Raw genomic sequence first — 19685 nt, 5'->3', positions numbered from 1 at the left:
CTCTTCCAAAGTCACCTTTTGATAACATTGTTTATCCTTCAACTGTCTTAGACCTTCTGATAAGTATTCGGTTTTCCCCCAAACCACAACATTCCCTCTCTTATCCGACTTGCGGATTACTATGGAGTCATCATTTTTGAGGGAATCAAGTGCTTCACTCTGTTCACGGGTTAAGTTCTGTTTAGCTCAGCAGCTCAGCCTTTGGTACAATAGCGTATTTTCTTCAAATCCCTTGTAACACTTCTTTCAAAAACATCTATAGCATCACTATGGATCATAGGTACAAATGTTGATTTGGGTTTAAAACCACTCTTACAAGGTTTATCGATTGTCAGTTCCAAATTATCTAGATTAAGCATAGGATTGTAATGATGGTCAATTGCCTCATCTAACTCAGTCACAATTTGTAAGGTTTCAATATCAGATATAGTCAAAGTTTTTACAGGATCTCCTCTTGGTTCTGTTTCTATATTAGGTGCATGGAATTGGAACCATTTTTTTAACTTCAATTTGTGAATAAAACAAAATGTATCTATGCGAGTATGTACATAGTCCATTTTGCGTGTGGGGCAAAAGGACAGTCCTAAAGCTAGTAAGTCAATTTCAATATTGTTTAACTCATGTTTGGAGAGATTGACTACGGTCATTTTGTCCCTCTTCTTGCTCTTGTCTGCATGGGAGCGGGTATATTGGAATTGTCTCTTCTTTCTTCTCCTCGTTTTTTGGTTCCTCTGAATCCTCCGGCTTTGCCTCAAAAGTTTCGTCCTCGGCCCCTGCGAAAATCCTGGTCCTCCTGCTCTCCTTGTTGCTTTTGCTTGGCTTTATTCAACATTTGAAATTGCGTGAGGAAATTGATCTGTCCTCTACCCCCTCCACGCATTGGTGTCCCCATTGTGCTACCTAGCGCATCCGATAGATTACCATCTGATGCATCACTCTCTTCAGGGGCAGTGCTGTCACCTTCCACTGTAATATTGGCTTTAGTGCTTTCATTTGAATTAGCATTAGCTTTTTGGAATAAATAATCATATTTTTTGTGGAATGTTAAGGTCCTGCCCGTTTGATAATCTTTGAAGTCTCTTATAAATTTGCGTAGTTTTTTGGCTGTGATGTCATCTTCCAGTTTCTTCAGGCGCCCTTCTAACTTGGTCATGAATTCTTGAATTTTCTCCTGCGTAGTTAATTTTGCCAGATCTGCTAGCAGTACATCAATCTGTTCCAATAACTTTGCTCTATCCTTAATTGCGTATTTAATAAGAATTCGCATCATTGTTGCCGAGCAATCCTTTGAATTACATGACCACTCTTCCAGCATCTCCGGGTCAGGGTTTTCGAAGGTGGGGATGGTGTAAATTCTTAAGCCTTTCGGCACTCGTTGTACATCCAGATATTTCTGTAGAGATTCAGCTTCCCACCATTTAGCTACCTCTTTGGGATGTAGTTTATCCAATTTGTCAAACAGCTGCTGTATTTTTACTTCATTACTTAGTAATGCATGTTCACTCTGTGGTTGCCCTTCGGTGTTGGTTCCAGTAGTAGTGTCAGTAAAAAATAAACGATCTGATACCTCTTTTCTCTTCGCTTCACAGTGAGCCGCCATCTCTTGTGCTTTACTTTCAGTTATATCGCTGAGCCCAGCGCGTTCAGCATCCAGACGTAGACAAACGGAGTTGTTCCCATTTCAATCCACTCCGTTACCGCGAACGAATAGAAGTTCAAAGCGCGCCCGATTTCCTGACGGATCAACCCTCGCGTTCATCACCGCGAAGCTGCTTCCACTGGAGGTTGCTTCCGGGTCTTACCGCTGACGAGCTTGTACGTTTGCGAATCAACGTTCAGTCATATAACTTCTCCTCCGCCACTCGGTACAAAGTAACTCTGTGTTTTTACTGCCGATTAGTAACGCGGAGTTCGTTCGCGGGAAACCTGGAGCATTTGCTAACATAAACAAACCACCATTCCCGGCTGCTCCTGGTCTCAAAGGTTACGGCGAGCCTGCGTGGGTGCCGGACACCCTTTAATATTCAAAACATATTTCTTCCTCCAAGAAGAAATACGCAGACTACTTCTGGATGCTTCAGTGTTCTTTTATTAAAGGCACAAAATCAGGTAGCTGCCTACCGACGCGTTTCGCCGTTAAGGCTTGGTCACGGTGAAATTGATTAGTGCTAGGTGCTATTTACATATCAACATAGTTAGCATTGAAAGAGGACTGCTGCTGGTCACTCCTCAAAGAGTTGTGTCAGCCATCTTGGAGTGGTAAACATTCATAATTTGCAGGTATTGTCACCTCATACATTCCAAATTGCATGTAATATACAATAATTATTATCTCGCCCGAGTGGGCTAACTCATAATTATTTTCATGATTATTACAATGTCTCTCGCGATGTCTCGCCCGAAAATATAATAGTCTCGCCCAAGTGGGCATGAATGAACTGACATAAAGAAAAACGTGAACAACACTCAATCATTATACTGTTCCATAATTCCATGATGTCTTTGGATGTTTCACTCGGTCCTACATTCCTATGCAAAAGAAAGAAAAATACCAAAGGTGTACTTTAAAAAATATGACAAATTTCATCACTATTTACACAATAAAACATAAATCGAGGCATTCAGACGTGTTCTTATCTACTGTAAAACTAATATCATAGATGGACTGCTAGTTCTTCACTACAATTCAACCCTGTAGGATGTAGTGTCTCGAAATCAATAAAGAACTTGGATTCCAAAATTCTCAATTGGTGCAGTCTATCTCCCCCTCTTACAGTTTGCTTAACCGCATCCAACACAACATACTTCAATAAGTTGTCATTTTGATTGTGATATGTCTTAAAGTGATGAGCAACAGGATATTGTTCGATGTTATTTCTAATTGCTCATTGATGCTCCAATATCCTGATGTTGATATGTAAATAGCCCCTAGCACTAATCAATTTCACCGTGACCAAGCCTTAGTGGCGAAACGCGTCGGTAGGCAGCTACCTGATTTTGTACCTTTAATAAAAGAACACTGAAGCATCCAGAAGTAGCCTGCGCATTTCTTCTTGGAGGAAGAAATTTGTACATATATACATATATATACATATATATATATATATATACATATCTTCTTGGAGGAAGAAATTTGTTTTGAACATATATATATATATATATATATATATATATATATATATATATATATATATATATATATATATATATATATACATATATACATATATACATATATATACATATATATATATACATATATATATATATATACATAAATAAATATATATATATATATATATATATATTTATTTATGTGTATATATATATATATATATATATTCCACAAAACAACCTCCGAGCAAGGAGCCCCCAACCCTTCAGGGCGGCCTCTTAAAACAATGGGCACGGAGACGCCCATCAATCATAAGAAAAGAACACAGAGGCCCAGTTCCGGATTCGTGGCAGTTTAATTCGAAAGACCAGCAGCACAGATTACTCCATTTTCCCTACGCGTTTCGGCGCTCCTGCGCCTTGGTCACGAGTGGAGATATGCACAAGTGCTTACGTGCATGCTTTTAAACAACATTTGGTCACGTGACTGGCTGATACTACAACTCCCATAGTGCAGTAAAAAAGTCAAAATACATTCGGAAGTCCGTATTTCAAACATAGTGCTTACTTGTTTACAATGTCTTTACTGCACTGGCATTTGATTTTAAGTCCAGATGGAAGATCAGCACGTGATTGCTCCTCTAGGCTTAATGCTGGCGTAGTGCATGAAATTCTACGAGTGTCCTCCAAACCTGCCTCTTCTCCGGACCGATCAGCACAGGATGTTATCCTTGCCAAAGCCCTTCCATGTGCACACACGTTTGCTTTCATTAGCCATCCATTAGTAGGTGTGCGTGCACGAGTGGGTCATGCTCCTTATTTAAAGTCCACAAAACAACCTCCGAGCAAGGAGCCCCCAACCCTTCAGGGCGGCCTCTTAAAACAATGGGCACGGAGACGCCCATCAATCATAAGAAAAGAACACAGAGGCCCAGTTCCGGATTCGTGGCAGTTTAATTCGAAAGACCAGCAGCACAGATTACTCCATTTTCCCTACGCGTTTCGGCGCTCCTGCGCCTTGGTCACGAGTGGAGATATGCACAAGATTTGACTTTTTTACTGCACTATGGGAGTTGTAGTATCAGCCAGTCACGTGACCAAATGTTGTTTAAAAGCATGCACGTAAGCACTTGTGCATATCTCCACTCGTGACCAAGGCGCAGGAGCGCCGAAACGCGTAGGGAAAATGGAGTAATCTGTGCTGCTGGTCTTTCGAATTAAACTGCCACGAATCCGGAACTGGGCCTCTGTGTTCTTTTCTTATGATTGATGGGCGTCTCCGTGCCCATTGTTTTAAGAGGCCGCCCTGAAGGGTTGGGGGCTCCTTGCTCGGAGGTTGTTTTGTGGACTTTAAATAAGGAGCATGACCCACTCGTGCACGCACACCTACTAATGGATGGCTAATGAAAGCAAACGTGTGTGCACATGGAAGGGCTTTGGCAAGGATAACATCCTGTGCTGATCGGTCCGGAGAAGAGGCAGGTTTGGAGGACACTCGTAGAATTTCATGCACTACGCCAGCATTAAGCCTAGAGGAGCAATCACGTGCTGATCTTCCATCTGGACTTAAAATCAAATGCCAGTGCAGTAAAGACATTGTAAACAAGTAAGCACTATGTTTGAAATACGGACTTCCGAATGTATTTTGACTTTTTTACTGCACTATGGGAGTTGTAGTATCAGCCAGTCACGTGACCAAATGTTGTTTAAAAGCATGCACGTAAGCACTTGTGCATATCTCCACTCGTGACCAAGGCGCAGGAGCGCCGAAACGCGTAGGGAAAATGGAGTAATCTGTGCTGCTGGTCTTTCGAATTAAACTGCCACGAATCCGGAACTGGGCCTCTGTGTTCTTTTCTTATGATTGATGGGCGTCTCCGTGCCCATTGTTTTAAGAGGCCGCCCTGAAGGGTTGGGGGCTCCTTGCTCGGAGGTTGTTTTGTGGACTTTAAATAAGGAGCATGACCCACTCGTGCACGCACACCTACTAATGGATGGCTAATGAAAGCAAACGTGTGTGCACATGGAAGGGCTTTGGCAAGGATAACATCCTGTGCTGATCGGTCCGGAGAAGAGGCAGGTTTGGAGGACACTCGTAGAATTTCATGCACTACGCCAGCATTAAGCCTAGAGGAGCAATCACGTGCTGATCTTCCATCTGGACTTAAAATCAAATGCCAGTGCAGTAAAGACATTGTAAACAAGTAAGCACTATGTTTGAAATACGGACTTCCGAATGTATTTTGACTTTTTTACTGCACTATGGGAGTTGTAGTATCAGCCAGTCACGTGACCAAATGTTGTTTAAAAGCATGCACGTAAGCACTTGTGCATATCTCCACTCGTGACCAAGGCGCAGGAGCGCCGAAACGCGTAGGGAAAATGGAGTAATCTGTGCTGCTGGTCTTTCGAATTAAACTGCCACGAATCCGGAACTGGGCCTCTGTGTTCTTTTCTTATGATTGATGGGCGTCTCCGTGCCCATTGTTTTAAGAGGCCGCCCTGAAGGGTTGGGGGCTCCTTGCTCGGAGGTTGTTTTGTGGACTTTAAATAAGGAGCATGACCCACTCGTGCACGCACACCTACTAATGGATGGCTAATGAAAGCAAACGTGTGTGCACATGGAAGGGCTTTGGCAAGGATAACATCCTGTGCTGATCGGTCCGGAGAAGAGGCAGGTTTGGAGGACACTCGTAGAATTTCATGCACTACGCCAGCATTAAGCCTAGAGGAGCAATCACGTGCTGATCTTCCATCTGGACTTAAAATCAAATGCCAGTGCAGTAAAGACATTGTAAACAAGTAAGCACTATGTTTGAAATACGGACTTCCGAATGTATTTTGACTTTTTTACTGCACTATGGGAGTTGTAGTATCAGCCAGTCACGTGACCAAATGTTGTTTAAAAGCATGCACGTAAGCACTTGTGCATATCTCCACTCGTGACCAAGGCGCAGGAGCGCCGAAACGCGTAGGGAAAATGGAGTAATCTGTGCTGCTGGTCTTTCGAATTAAACTGCCACGAATCCGGAACTGGGCCTCTGTGTTCTTTTCTTATGATTGATGGGCGTCTCCGTGCCCATTGTTTTAAGAGGCCGCCCTGAAGGGTTGGGGGCTCCTTGCTCGGAGGTTGTTTTGTGGACTTTAAATAAGGAGCATGACCCACTCGTGCACGCACACCTACTAATGGATGGCTAATGAAAGCAAACGTGTGTGCACATGGAAGGGCTTTGGCAAGGATAACATCCTGTGCTGATCGGTCCGGAGAAGAGGCAGGTTTGGAGGACACTCGTAGAATTTCATGCACTACGCCAGCATTAAGCCTAGAGGAGCAATCACGTGCTGATCTTCCATCTGGACTTAAAATCAAATGCCAGTGCAGTAAAGACATTGTAAACAAGTAAGCACTATGTTTGAAATACGGACTTCCGAATGTATTTTGACTTTTTTACTGCACTATGGGAGTTGTAGTATCAGCCAGTCACGTGACCAAATGTTGTTTAAAAGCATGCACGTAAGCACTTGTGCATATCTCCACTCGTGACCAAGGCGCAGGAGCGCCGAAACGCGTAGGGAAAATGGAGTAATCTGTGCTGCTGGTCTTTCGAATTAAACTGCCACGAATCCGGAACTGGGCCTCTGTGTTCTTTTCATATATATATATATATATATATATATATATATATATATATATATATATATATATATATATATATATATATATATACATACATATATATATATATATATATATATATATATATATATATATATATATATACTAAGCAACCAAACTTGTGGGCTAACAAGGCACACCTTAGAATTTACTTTAAGCAGGTTTTCCAACATGGAAAAGGAAGTTTTCCCTTTCACCTGGCACCGCAAAGCTTTAATGTGCAGCCCAGCCAGAGCACAGTTGTTCTACTGGCAACCATATATTTTTGTCACATGTGTGGGTGACGTAAATATTGTCAGGGCGAGGACCGGGAGGTGGTGCTTATCTTCGAGTCCAGTTCAAGAGAATGAGACAAACAAGCAGTACAATGAGGACATCTGTGATGGCACCCAGCAAAGGCAACACTGACCGATATCACAAGGAATGAGCGCTGACTGGATTTAGACTGCATGCATTTTTGAAATGCAGTGTGCTTTAGCTCACTGGCAGTGATCTACTTTTTAGCTGAGGATGCTCATGTGCCTAGGGAGATGGTAGCCATCTTGTACCTGCAGGTGTCACTTTCGTCCTAGTGCTTGGCATCCTTGCTAACCAATTGTGCTACAATATTTTTGCATCCGGACTTCACTACATGGATGTTGATTTTCTTGAGTCAAAACCTCTAGTTGATCAAGGATTGGGTTAGGTGTACCTAATGTTTTACAGAAAAAATACCCTGTAGTTGTGTGCAGTTTGAAAACAACTTGTGCTCACGTTTGAGCTCTAAAGACTGGGGTTGCATGTTCTACTAAGAAGGCCTGTTAGAGAGTAGAATAGAGTGTTAGGTGTACATTTCACATGTATGTAAATGCTAATATTGGTATTATATTTCCAGTCTCTGGCTATATTTCTACTTGTAGGGAATCACAGAATGTTATTTATTTTCCTCGTTTTCCAGATCTACCTTAGTCAAGTAAAGTACACTCAACTTTCACAAAAGAGCGTATGGTGACCCAGCTTGAGGTGGTTATTCCAACTGTAGGGGGATATGTAAGTACCTATGTATTCAGTAAGAAATGCATGTGATTCCATGTTTAGCCCTTCTGGATATTTCAGGGACCAGTCAAAGCACAGAGATTGGGTTATACAGAGATATTACTAAGGTATATCACTTCACGTCGTCGCTAACACCGGAGATGCTGCATCAGAAGGACAACGCTCCCCCCGAAACGATGGTAACTACCAGACAGAGGAGTCCCAGTGATTCCTGATGCCGCGGCTTGTCTTGTATCTGTGGCTGCTTCTTCAGAGCGGATAAGCTGGGCCAGTTGGGCTCGGTGACCCGATTGCTGGGGGCACCAAGCCGTTCTCCGGCGAGCCCAGCAAGTGCCCCTTCGACAGCTCTTTGTGACAGCTGCAGAAGACTTCTAGCCACTTGAGAGTGAGACATTCTGCCTGCTCTGCGGTGCCCGGTATCGGAGCCTGTATAGGTCCTGTGTAGATCTGTGAGATGCCATTATTCCGTCATTCCGGAAGCAAGAGTGGCACAGATGTGAGATGCAAACGGTGCTCCTACCAGCCCCGCCGGCTGCAGGTACCAGCAATGCGCAGGAGATAAAGCACTCATAGTGAGAGGACACAACAGGGGCGTGAGGGCAAGAATAACCACAACAGCAGAGGATAGCAAGGCGCTCGCTTGAAACCCGGCGTAAGACCTCGAACTGAGGACCGGAATATCAAGGGCAGGAGTGGGCGTCTCATGGCCACTTTGAGAGACAATAAGGGAATAAGGGGATAAATTAACGAATGTGGACAAAGTGCGGGCTCCCCTCGGAAAAACCAAAACTGAAACTGGAGCCGTGCTCGGAACAGTCCACCAATAATAGCGGCCGCGACAGAACTGCAACAAACTGCATTGACTACCTAGGCGAGCAGAACTGAGAGTAAGCGATAAGGTGTACGAGCGTTTTCGCCCTGCAGATACTTCCACTGCCCCTTCTTGACCCAGGGCTTAATAACCAGCTTCACCTGGTGGCTGCTCTCCCTCTGGATATTCTGCCTGGACCCTGCCTGACCCCAAGATGGCGCCCGTCGGCGCATCACGGACGCAGATTGAGGACTTTCCAGCTCCGGTTTTACAGAGAGGTTCTTTCCATGCAGTCGGTCGGACGTCAGTGCCCCGGGGCTTGGGACATGGCTCCACTCTGCTCGACTGTCCTTCTCCCCCTCCCCTTGGCACTGAGTACGAGACTCTTTACCCCCTCCCCAAGCCCTCTCTACTGCCTACGGATTTTGCCACTGATGCGTTTCCCACTGCCATCCCTCCTGGTTTGCCCCCCTCTAACGCGTGGATCAACATGGAGATTTTATCAGGTATGAAGAAGCTATCCCTCTGGACTTTTTAGCGACATTGCCCCCCACCATTTTGGGTCACCTCCAATGGTCACTCCGGTCGAGCTGGGCCATCTTGCGACTTGGTCCCTACTGCCAGTCCCACTGACCCCCTGACAAACTATTATTGGTGTTCTTCTCTCCTCCAGATGGATGCTCACATTGTTTTAAAATTGTTATTGAGGAGGGACGTGGCCAAGATGGCAGCGTAGGCAGACGCGGAATTGCCGAGCCCCCGCCGACGGACTTTCACAGCACCGGTCAGTGGCCGTTATAGCCACGGTCCGCACAGAGGCCTGAGCTCCTGAACCCCCGGGGAGGGTACTGGAGCGGCTGGTGCCGATATAGCTCCCGCTTGCTGTTCCTACCGAATGGGACTTGCTGTCTCGCGACCCGGAATGGAGGAGGGGCAGAGATCGCACATCCGGAGGCGCCTGTGGAGCGTGATTCAGACAGCAACCCTGAGCCAGCGCCATCGGACCCCGCCTGAGCTGAAGAGGCGGCGGCACTGACCACAGCTCATGATTTCTGGACCGGGGGGGCTCGGGGCGCCCGGCTGTCTGTGGGCACCATCTTGGTGAAGGTGGTTTGGTGCGGCGGCCCCCTGGTGCACTTGGAGCCTGGAATCAGCTGCTTGGTACCCTCTGGCCTGAAGACCTCGATGAGGTAGGGGCTCTATCCTGGTGGGCTACCCACAGAGACAGCATGAAGTGCTGCCCTACCCCGGCCGCCATCTTGGTAAAGGCGGGAGCACCTCTGAGGCCTGTGGACGCTGCCCGAGATGTGTGGTGGAGAGGTGAGCCCGGAGGGAATCAGACTCGGCGGGGGAGGCCCTCCAGGGGTGGCCTAACACGAGGTGCAGCGCTGACACACGGTGAGCACAGAGGCAGGAGCCAGCCAAGCTACTGACTGCTTGGGGGGATACGCCGAGGCACACACGTCGGGGCGAGACTCAGCTGGAGGCCCTGAGGCTGCAGGATAGGAGAACCTCCACGGACCCCGGAGCAGACTGCAGAGCAGCAGTGGAGGAGGGCGGCCGGAGCGCGGTGGGGAGTCCCCGGGCATACACGGAGCGCGAGAGGTCGCCTGAGACACGGGGCTGCACCAATACAGACTTGAGACCCCCACGGGCTCGGGCTGGGAGAACGCGTACGGAGGAGACGCAAAAGACAGCTCCTGGGTGGGAGATTGAGACCCAGGGTCGCGCAGCATTCCACTGCCCAAGAATATCCCTGCGTAAGGAACGCCGAACATGTCCAATACGAGGGCTCGCAAAGAGAAGACGGTTAAAGACCTGTTTGAGAAGGCGCAGTTGTCCCAGTCCCCCAGGACCATGCCGGTGGCTACGGCCCGCCCTGTCTCTGGCGCCTCGGAGGCAACAGAACCCATCACGAGTCGCTCTTCGCTGCCTTGAGGGACGACATCCACACCTTCAAAAAGGAGTTTACTGACGAACTCAAGTAAGTTCGTAAGGACGTAGATGGAGTGGGGGAACGCGTCGCGGACCTGGAAGCAAAGTCAGATAGGCAAGACACTGACATTGACGCTCTCCAACAAGAGATTCTGAGGCTCCATGATCAGCAAATAGATGTGCAGGCCCACGCGGAGGACCTGGAGAACAGGTCCCGACACCATAACATAAGAATCAGGGGAGTGAAAATGACGGACGAGACCAAAGATGTCTCCGCATTTGCGAAAGAACTATTTATCCACATTCTGGGTCGCCCACTGGACTCTGACTTAATCCTTGACAGGGCGCACAGAGTGGGAGTACCGAGAAATGTGGCGGCCCCCCTCCGGACATTCTAGTCTGCGTACAGGAGTTTCGTACTAAGGAAGAAATCCTGCAACGGGCCCGGCGGCAGCACCCTATTTCCTTCAAAAGCCACATGCCGGTCCTGTACCAAGACTTATCGGCGCTCACCTTGCAAAAAAGGCGGCCCTTCAAGCCAGTCACAAGGCACCTACAGCAACAGCAGATCCCCTACAGCTGGGGTCATCCCTTCCGAATCATGTTCAAGGTAGACAACAAGCTATACCAAATTCGCTCCCTTTCTGAAGCTGGGGATCGACCCGCCAGAAGACGTAGAGAGCACACCAACCCGATCAAACAGAGGAACAGACCCAAGCATGCAGTGGTGCCAGCAGGGCAGGAGACGACGGATCAAGAAACCCCCGGCGGACGACATCCAGGAAGGGCGACGTGCAGCTCTCGAGGCAGTGGCCTCGGACCTTCCCATGACACACACAGGCTGACCGTGATGGCTACGCCCAATGAAGCATCAATACGGTCTCTCCAAACGCAGGCTGGTCGGCGGGGGGACGGCACCCCATGCTAGTCGGCTTCACCCCGAGAGACTATCTTCCAGGACACCCAAGAGGGTGACGGACGATGGACTTCAGGTTTTTGTGGGGTTTTGGGAGAGGTGTGGGGGGGGTACAACAGTTTTGAAACCGGGGTTTTTTGGAGGGGGGGAGTTGGGTAGGGAAGGGTAAGTTTGAGGTGGGGGTTGGGGAGGGGGGACTCATCCAGTACGCTATGCCTGCTCACTTCTATCACTTGTCACCCACACACAGGGCTTTGACGGGCCCCGTAGTCTGGGTTTTAGCCCTAGGCCCAGCCCAGCCTTCCGGACACTGAAGCTCAGCCTCTTACTCCTCACGGAGGATCATGCCGCCCACCACACTTAAGGTCCTGACCCTTAACGTTAAGAGTCTAAACCACCCTATTAAGAGGAAAGCGATCCTGTCCTTCCAAGAAAACTCCCAGGCGGACTTGTGCCTGCTGCAAGAGACCCACTAACTATCCCGAGACTGCCAACGACTGCAGTCCCATAGGTTCCCCACACAGCTCTTCTCTTCATGCGCCACTAAGACCGCAGGGGTGGCAATTCTGGTAGCACAGCGATTCCGAGGGGAGGTCCTCCATAAATGTGCCGAGATTAGAGGGTGACTGTTAGCCTACCGTTTCTCCCTTAATGGTCTTACCTTCACCTTAGGCACCCTTTATAGCCCTAACGACCAACAGGAACGCTTTTTGCACTCGGCACTAGCAGGGATGATGAACACACCCGACAGGCATGTTATAGTAGGGGGGGACCTGAACCTAGTCTTTGATAACATACTCGATAGGTCTGCCCAACGCACTCACCAGGTGGGGGCGCTGTCTGCCAACGGCCTGGACAATCTGAAGAAATTAGATCTCCATGAACTGTGGCGCTGATGTCATCCGCAAGACAGGGAATTCTCGTACTACTCTCATGCACATAAGACCTATGCCAGACTTGATCACATCCTAGCTTCCAGCCCAGGATGGTAACATCAACAGAGATAGGGGCCATCTCACATTCCGATCATGCACCTGTGGTTGCCACCCTTACCTTGGCCTCCGATATCCTGGCCTTCCAGGGTTTGGCGTCTTAGAGACGCCTTGCTCCATAGGAAAGACGTTGTAGACCACATTCAAAAAGCCATACAGGACTATCAGGTACATAACAACAACACGGACACAACACCGGCGACACAGTGAGCTGCCCTTAAGCGGTCCTACGGGGAGAATACATAGGCCTCTCTGCTGCGGAGAATAGGGATAGGCAGGCCAGGCGCGAAGACCTCACCACACGCGTCCGGGAGCTGGAAATGATCCATCAGTGCACGGGGGCCCCCAGAGTATGGAAGCAACTTAAAGCTGCCCGCGCAAAATTGTCAGCTTTAGATGCAGATCGTGCCGAATATGCAGCCCTATGCTTGAGGCATGCATACTACACCGGAGGAGACAGGTGCGGACGCCTCCTGGTGCACCGCCTACGAGTGGTGCGCCAACAGCAGAAAGTCAGTGAGATTGTGCGACCAGATGGTGTGACCGTCTCCGAGGACGCGGAGATCGCAGAAGCCTTCCGCTCCTTTTATGCCTCACTCTACACGGGTAGTTCCCTGAGCAACGCAGAGGCCTCAGCATATCTAGACTCAGTCCCTCTTCCGTATCTTGCTCCAGCCCAGGCGACATTTCTCGAGAGGGAGATTCGCATTGAGGAGGTATTCAGTGCCATTGCCCGCCTTAAGTTGGGGAAGGCTCCGGGGCAGGATGGCTTCACGGCACTTTTTTATAAGACATTTTGCATCACACTGGCCCCGATTCTTACTAAGCTCTTTAACACTTTTGGCGAACCCGGGGTGATATCGCCCGACTTGCTTCGTGCCTCCATCACTGTTATCCTCAAACCGGGAAAGGATAAGACCAAGTGCGGGGCATACCATCCGATTTCCCTTCTAAACGTGGACATCAAGGTATATACTGGGATATTGGCGGCTCGTCTCGTTCCCCACTTACCAGGGTTCATAGACCCGGACCAGGCGGGTTTTATACCCGAACGGCAGTTGGTGGATAACACCAAACATGTAATTCATCTGATTGAAAAGGCCTCACGCATACCCGGCAAGAGCATGCTACTGGCCATTGACGCCGAAAAGGCATTCCACAGGGTCCACTGGCCGTGTCTAGAGTTGGTACTGGCCAAAGTAGGAATTTGAGAGAAGTTCCGGAATTTTGTTTTTAACTGCTATAGGTTCCCTACAGCGGTTGTGCGGATGAATGGCCACACCTCGGGTTGTTTTGTGATAGAACGGGGTACGAGACAGGGGTGCCCTTTATCGCCACTCTTATTCGCTCTTTATATGGAACCTCTAGCCCAACGAATACGTCACAATGTACTCGCTACCGGCATCAGATTTGGGGGCTATACCCACACCATCAGCCTATATGCCGATGACGTGTTGATCTCCCTGGATAAGCCCTGCACTGCGCTACCGGCCTGCTTAACAGAATTAGAAGACTTCACATAAACACCGACAAATCTGTTGCGCTGGACTTGTCCCTTTCGCCCGCCGCTAGGACTTATCTGCAAAATCTCCTCCCTATACAATGGGCTACTGATACGGTACCCTACTTGGGGATACAATTGGCGTCCACGCTCCCCGCCATGGTGACCGCTAACTACAAGACATTACGCAAGAAAGTACGAGAAGAACTGCAAAGGTGGAGACCTCTACCACTCTCCTTGCTCGGTAGGATTGCAGCGGTGAAAATGACCATCCTGCCCCAGATCTTATACCTCTTCCGGGCCTTACCGCTGCGTCCTCCCAACGGCTGGATCCAGCAGATGCAGAACGACATTGCCCACTTTATATGGCAAGGCAAGAGGCCCAGAATGCGACGTGCCCTGACTATGCTCGCCCCGGAATCCGGAGGCCTAGGGGTGCCCGACTTGCAGAAATACTATCAGGCGGCCCAATTACGATACGTAGTCAAATGGAATAAATGGGAGTCGGAGAAGCACTGGCTCTTCCAAGACCAGGCGGTGGCCGGCCGCCCGTTACAGGAAATCCCCTTTCTCCGGAAGGCCCACAGACCGGCAAACCTGTATGCCTCGTATGTTACTAGAATCCCATTGGAGGTTTGGGACTCCACGTGCATATTCCAGGAATATACATCTTTTCCATCTCCACTTACACCGCTCGTGGACAACCCTGACTTTGTGCCGGGGACAGAGAGGGGTGTCTTCTCACATTGGAGATCGGCCGGCTGTCGTTTTCTCTATCACCTATATGACCCAGAGGGAGTCTTGCCTTTCCATCAGTTCAGACAGGAATACAACTTTCCCAAAACGGAGAGGCTGAGATACCTCCAGGCGAGGCACTGGGCGCTCCAGCCTCAGGTACGGCCAGAGGCAGACAGGCGCTTTACACCATACGAACGTTGGCTCCTCACACGTACCTCAGATGCTAAACTCATATCGGACCTCTACAAGATGTTGCAGCCACCGCAGACACATATTTATAATCCAGGCAGGGAGCGGTGGGAGAGGGAACTAGGTAGAGCACTAAGTCGTAAAGAATGGGATTCTATCTCGTTCAGGGCCCGGCACTCTGCATACCACACTGGCCTTACAGAGACACCAAGATAACCACATACTTGTACTGCACCCCAGAACGACTTCATGAAATGGACAGAAATAAGGAGAAGCTGTGCTGGCGGAGGTGTGGGAGAGTGGGCAACCTGTCGCACCTATTGTGGGGCTGTGACCTCCTTAGGCCTTACTGGGCCCAGGTCCTAGATAAGGTGGACAAGCATTTCCAGACGGAACTTCCTAGATTCCCAACGTACATTGTCTTGGGCCTTCCCAACACCCTCACATACCCCTTACGATCTCGCAGGGGCCTTCAAATAGCGATTGCGGTGGGCTCGGCCCTGCAGAATATCTTGACACATTGGTGCACTGACACCCTCCCCACGTTTACTGGCTGGCTACACAGACTATGGTATGTGCTGGGTATGGAGAAGATGTCTCTCATTAGAGCAGGAGACAAGGATGCTTATGAGGAACTCTGGCAGCCATTCCGTTCGTTGTTGATTAATGAATTCCGAGAACTTACGTGCCCAAGATACCTCAGATTACTGAGACTTACGGAAGCCAAAGAGGCCGACAACTGAAGCTGCTGGGGTACCGTGGATGGCAATCGGAGACCTAGAGGGAGGTGGGTGGGCGTGAGTATTGTATGGGAGGGGGGAGGGGGGTGGGGGGAGTTGGGGCTTTTTTCATTGTTGAAAAAGTTGAGGGGGGTGAGCTCTCGAGGAACTCTCAAATAAAGTCAGCCCCAACGCCCAGGGGTGGTAGGTCACCACGGACTCCACAGGCTTGACTGATTAAGTTGGACATTTATTGCTATGCATAATTTTGTATTGTCGATTGAATATCTGTGCAGCACTTTTTCTCAATAAAAAGAGTTAAACCATAAAATTGTTATTGATACCTCTGTTCTCTCATGTTATGTCCCCCCCCCGATTATTTGCATGACTTAATGTTCTAATTCTATCGTTTTTATTGTACTGCACTACTTATTTTCTTTACTCTCTCTGTTAATTTTGTCTCTTACCATTACCCTTGCTTGCACACCGACTCCTCCAGGTTTTTGCCAGCTCCGTTGACTGTTCCCTGTTGAGCCTACTTATACCTGCCTGCCCTTTCTATGGCAGCTGAATCTCTCCCCACAGGTCCACATCTTCCCTTTCCCTCCGCATTCATTTTTCCCAATGTATCCAAATCTTTCCTTCTCTGTCCACGCTCTTTCTCTGCTAGCCCCTTCATTTTAGACCTTGTCGGTGTACTGTTTTTGATCTATTTCCCCTCTTCCTTCAAGGTTAGCTGCTCTAGGGATATAGGCGCCTTGTGTCCTCCTTTAGTTGTGCCCCTTGCCAAAGCTCTCCCTCTCTTGTTGGGGAGGGATCCAGCATTCTTCCCCCCCGGAGTCTCAGATTCCCCTCTGAGAGAGTCCACAGTGCTTGGGATTCACATAAAATTGGTAAAGGCCTTAACTGGCCTCCTTTAAATGTACCCCTTGCCAAAGTTCTCCTTCTCTCCTTGTTGGGGAGGGATCCTGCATTTCTGCCCTGGAGTCTATGGTAGCCCTCTGAGAGAGTCCACAGTGTTTAGGAATCTCACATAAATGGAGGTTTAGGAATGTTCCCATTATCGCTGGAAACCCATTCACCTTGCATCGTGATAGCCCCCCTCCCTGTAATTTTGACGATCCATCTAGGCTGTTATCTCTACCCTTTGTTGTACTTCGGTCGACCGAGAAACCTCTGGCCGATGGAGTTACCCTATGTAGCTTTTGAGGAGCTTGGCTCTGGTCCCCCTCATGGACCGTCTCCTACCCATTCTTTCTTTTGACTGTCTCTTCTCTAGTCGCCCTTACGTTTCCCAACCCCTCCCTCTCCTCTTTCCTCCCTCACTCCTCACTTCCCCTAATTTCTCTCTCCCCTGCCTCCATTTCCTCTCCCAACACCTAACCCATCCCTTTAAATAACTCCTATTTCTCCTTCATTTTTGTTCCTGAAACTGTTGAAATTATGTAACTGTTTTCTTGAAGCAACTGTACCTCGTTATGTATAGCCCTCTGATACCTCCGGGTCTGCCAGCGCTATATAAAACTTTTCTCTCCGCTCTACTCTTCTCCACCTTCCTGCTACTGACCTTTGTCCTCACCTGTCCTGACCCTTAGTCCCCACTCCGTTTATATTTGAATTTTCCCTCGTCAATTGAGATCTAGCTGTTTTGTCTGATGCCCGATGGAGCTACCTGGTTTAGCTATATGGGAGACAGGCCGGGGATTCCCTCCTTGGACTTCACCTACCCAGTCGGTCTTTAGACAGACTTCCTTTCGTCTCTCCTGACGTCTCTTCCTGCATCCTCCCTCTATTTATGTCTCTCCTACTCTCCTCTCTCAATGTATTGAGACTGAACTATTTTGTCTGATGCCCGATGGAGCTACCTGGTTTAGCTAGAGGGGAGATGGGCCGTGGATTCCCTCCTTGGTCTTTACCTACCCAGTCGGTCTTTAGACAAATTTCCTTTTGTCTCTCCTTGTTGTCTCTTCCCTTATCCTCCCTTTCTCACCTCCCCTGCCCGCTCCACTACTTTTCTCTTTCCTTTCTCTCCTCTCCTAATTGTATTGCCTATTTATTTTTCTGTATTGTGTAATTGTTGATCTTTTTCTGTTACATTGTTGATTCTCTTGTAAAGCGCTCTGATACCTTCGGGTCTAGCCAGCACTATATAAAACTCTTCAAATAAATAAATAAATAAATAAATAAATAAATGTTCAGTGTTCTAGTGATAAGTTACTTAAGACCACTCTTTATCTTGTAGTGATCCACTACAATATGCAGACATTCTTGTCCCCATAAGTGATGAGGTACTCCTCTCTCTCTTAACCAATCCCCTTTCCCCAGTTTTCCAACTGGTCCTCATATCTAATGTATGCGGTTATTGGTGGGGAGAGTAAAAGACAGAAAAAAGCAGCACTGGCATTGGATCTTGTGCCAAGTTTAGTGCAATCCTGACCAGTACACACTGCAGCCCACATATGACACGAAATTTCCATGTGACTGATGAATTTTCTGCACCATCTAGCATGGCCTTAAAGGGAAGTTAAATTGATCAATTGGGTGAAACTAATATTATGAGTAGCATTGTAGAGCTAGAGTGCACACCCTGTGCCATTCAATAACAGCATCACAGTGCACAAAATCATAATACATGCAAATAGGGTCCATAAAAGGATAAAACCCGGGGTGACCGTGCAGAAATTGCAGATTTCCTGTAGATATAATTGAGATCAAATAAGACTCTCACTGTCACAACACAGCGTGATCAATTCTTCTGGCTTTCTAATCCGAAGAACATTCACGATGATTTCTACTCTCAGGCATACTGTCCTATCCGCTGCTTCCTTTGTCAGTCTCTGGGTAGCAATTTTCTATTAATTTGGAGGTCCTGGCAATTCACTTGTAATCCCTCAATTGCAGGGTTCAACTCCCAGAGCCACATCTATTTTATGAGTTTTTTCCTACCAAGTATGATTTGTAAGACCTTTCTCATGCGTAACATGAAAGGGATACTAAACTACTGCAAAACTAGAGCTAGCGGCAGCCTATGTCCATCCTGCCAAGCAGTTCACTGCCAACTTAATCATTTTTGGAGCTCCAGGCAAGACATATTTTGGGCCCTCTGTTTAGATCCATTTTTCAGATATTACCCTTTTTCAGCCAAGTCATGTCCTCTGTTTCCAAGCTCGATTGAATTATTTGTTAAACTTTACAGAAGGGGGACATGAAAAAACTGCTGAAAGCTCAAGATGACAGTGTTCATCTTCCAATCATCATACCAAAAGAAAGTTAGAACATCCATTGATGAAATCATTTCTCTTTCACCCTGGATCACGACTATTTTGTCTTGCAACAACAATATTCTACATGGATGACTAACCATCCTGTTCCTTCTATTTTTGAAGAAAAAAACAGGTAAGTGTGCCGAAGTGCATTTTAAGTGGACTAGTGCATAATATTAAACTAAGTCACATGTACATATTTTTTTAAATCATAGCTTTCATTATAGAATATTTGCAATTACAAATAAATCCCCCATCATAACTTTGATTCAGGCTGCAACCCTGAAAGTCAGTGTACTGTCCCATGTACTGTTACCTTTCAACCTCATACTATTCTGCTGAATTCTCTTCCCCTGTCTTCTCTCTCCTCTTGTCGATATACGTGCACAATTCTAATTGGTAGGCAATGGCCTTCTACAGCATCCGACAAATGGAAGAGCAGAGGCAGGAGATGGATAGAGATAAAAAGAACAATATATCAGGAGAGGTGAAGTACACAGAAAGAGTAGACCGAGATGAGGTAGGTATAGATGATTTAGGGGCATATGTATCAGCCGTTTTTAATTTTGCAATGCAATTTTACTTATACATCGAGTGTTGCGAATTTTTAGTCGCAAACGCTGCTTTTTTGCGGATCGCAGAGTTTGCGACTAAAAATTCGCAAAACGCGATGTATAAGTAAAATCGCATTGCAAAATTAAGGAATTGCAAAATTTGCAATTCCTTAATTTTGCGTAAGCATTTAAGGAATCGCAAATCGCGATTCCTTAAATGCTATGTATCAAGCACCCAAGTT

This window comes from Lissotriton vulgaris, chromosome 2_1, assembly GCF_964263255.1.
Source record: "Lissotriton vulgaris chromosome 2_1, aLisVul1.2, whole genome shotgun sequence".
Classification (NCBI taxonomy): domain Eukaryota; kingdom Metazoa; phylum Chordata; class Amphibia; order Caudata; family Salamandridae; genus Lissotriton; species Lissotriton vulgaris.
The sequence above is the reverse complement of the archived record's forward strand: the minus strand, read 5'-3'. Positions refer to the sequence as shown.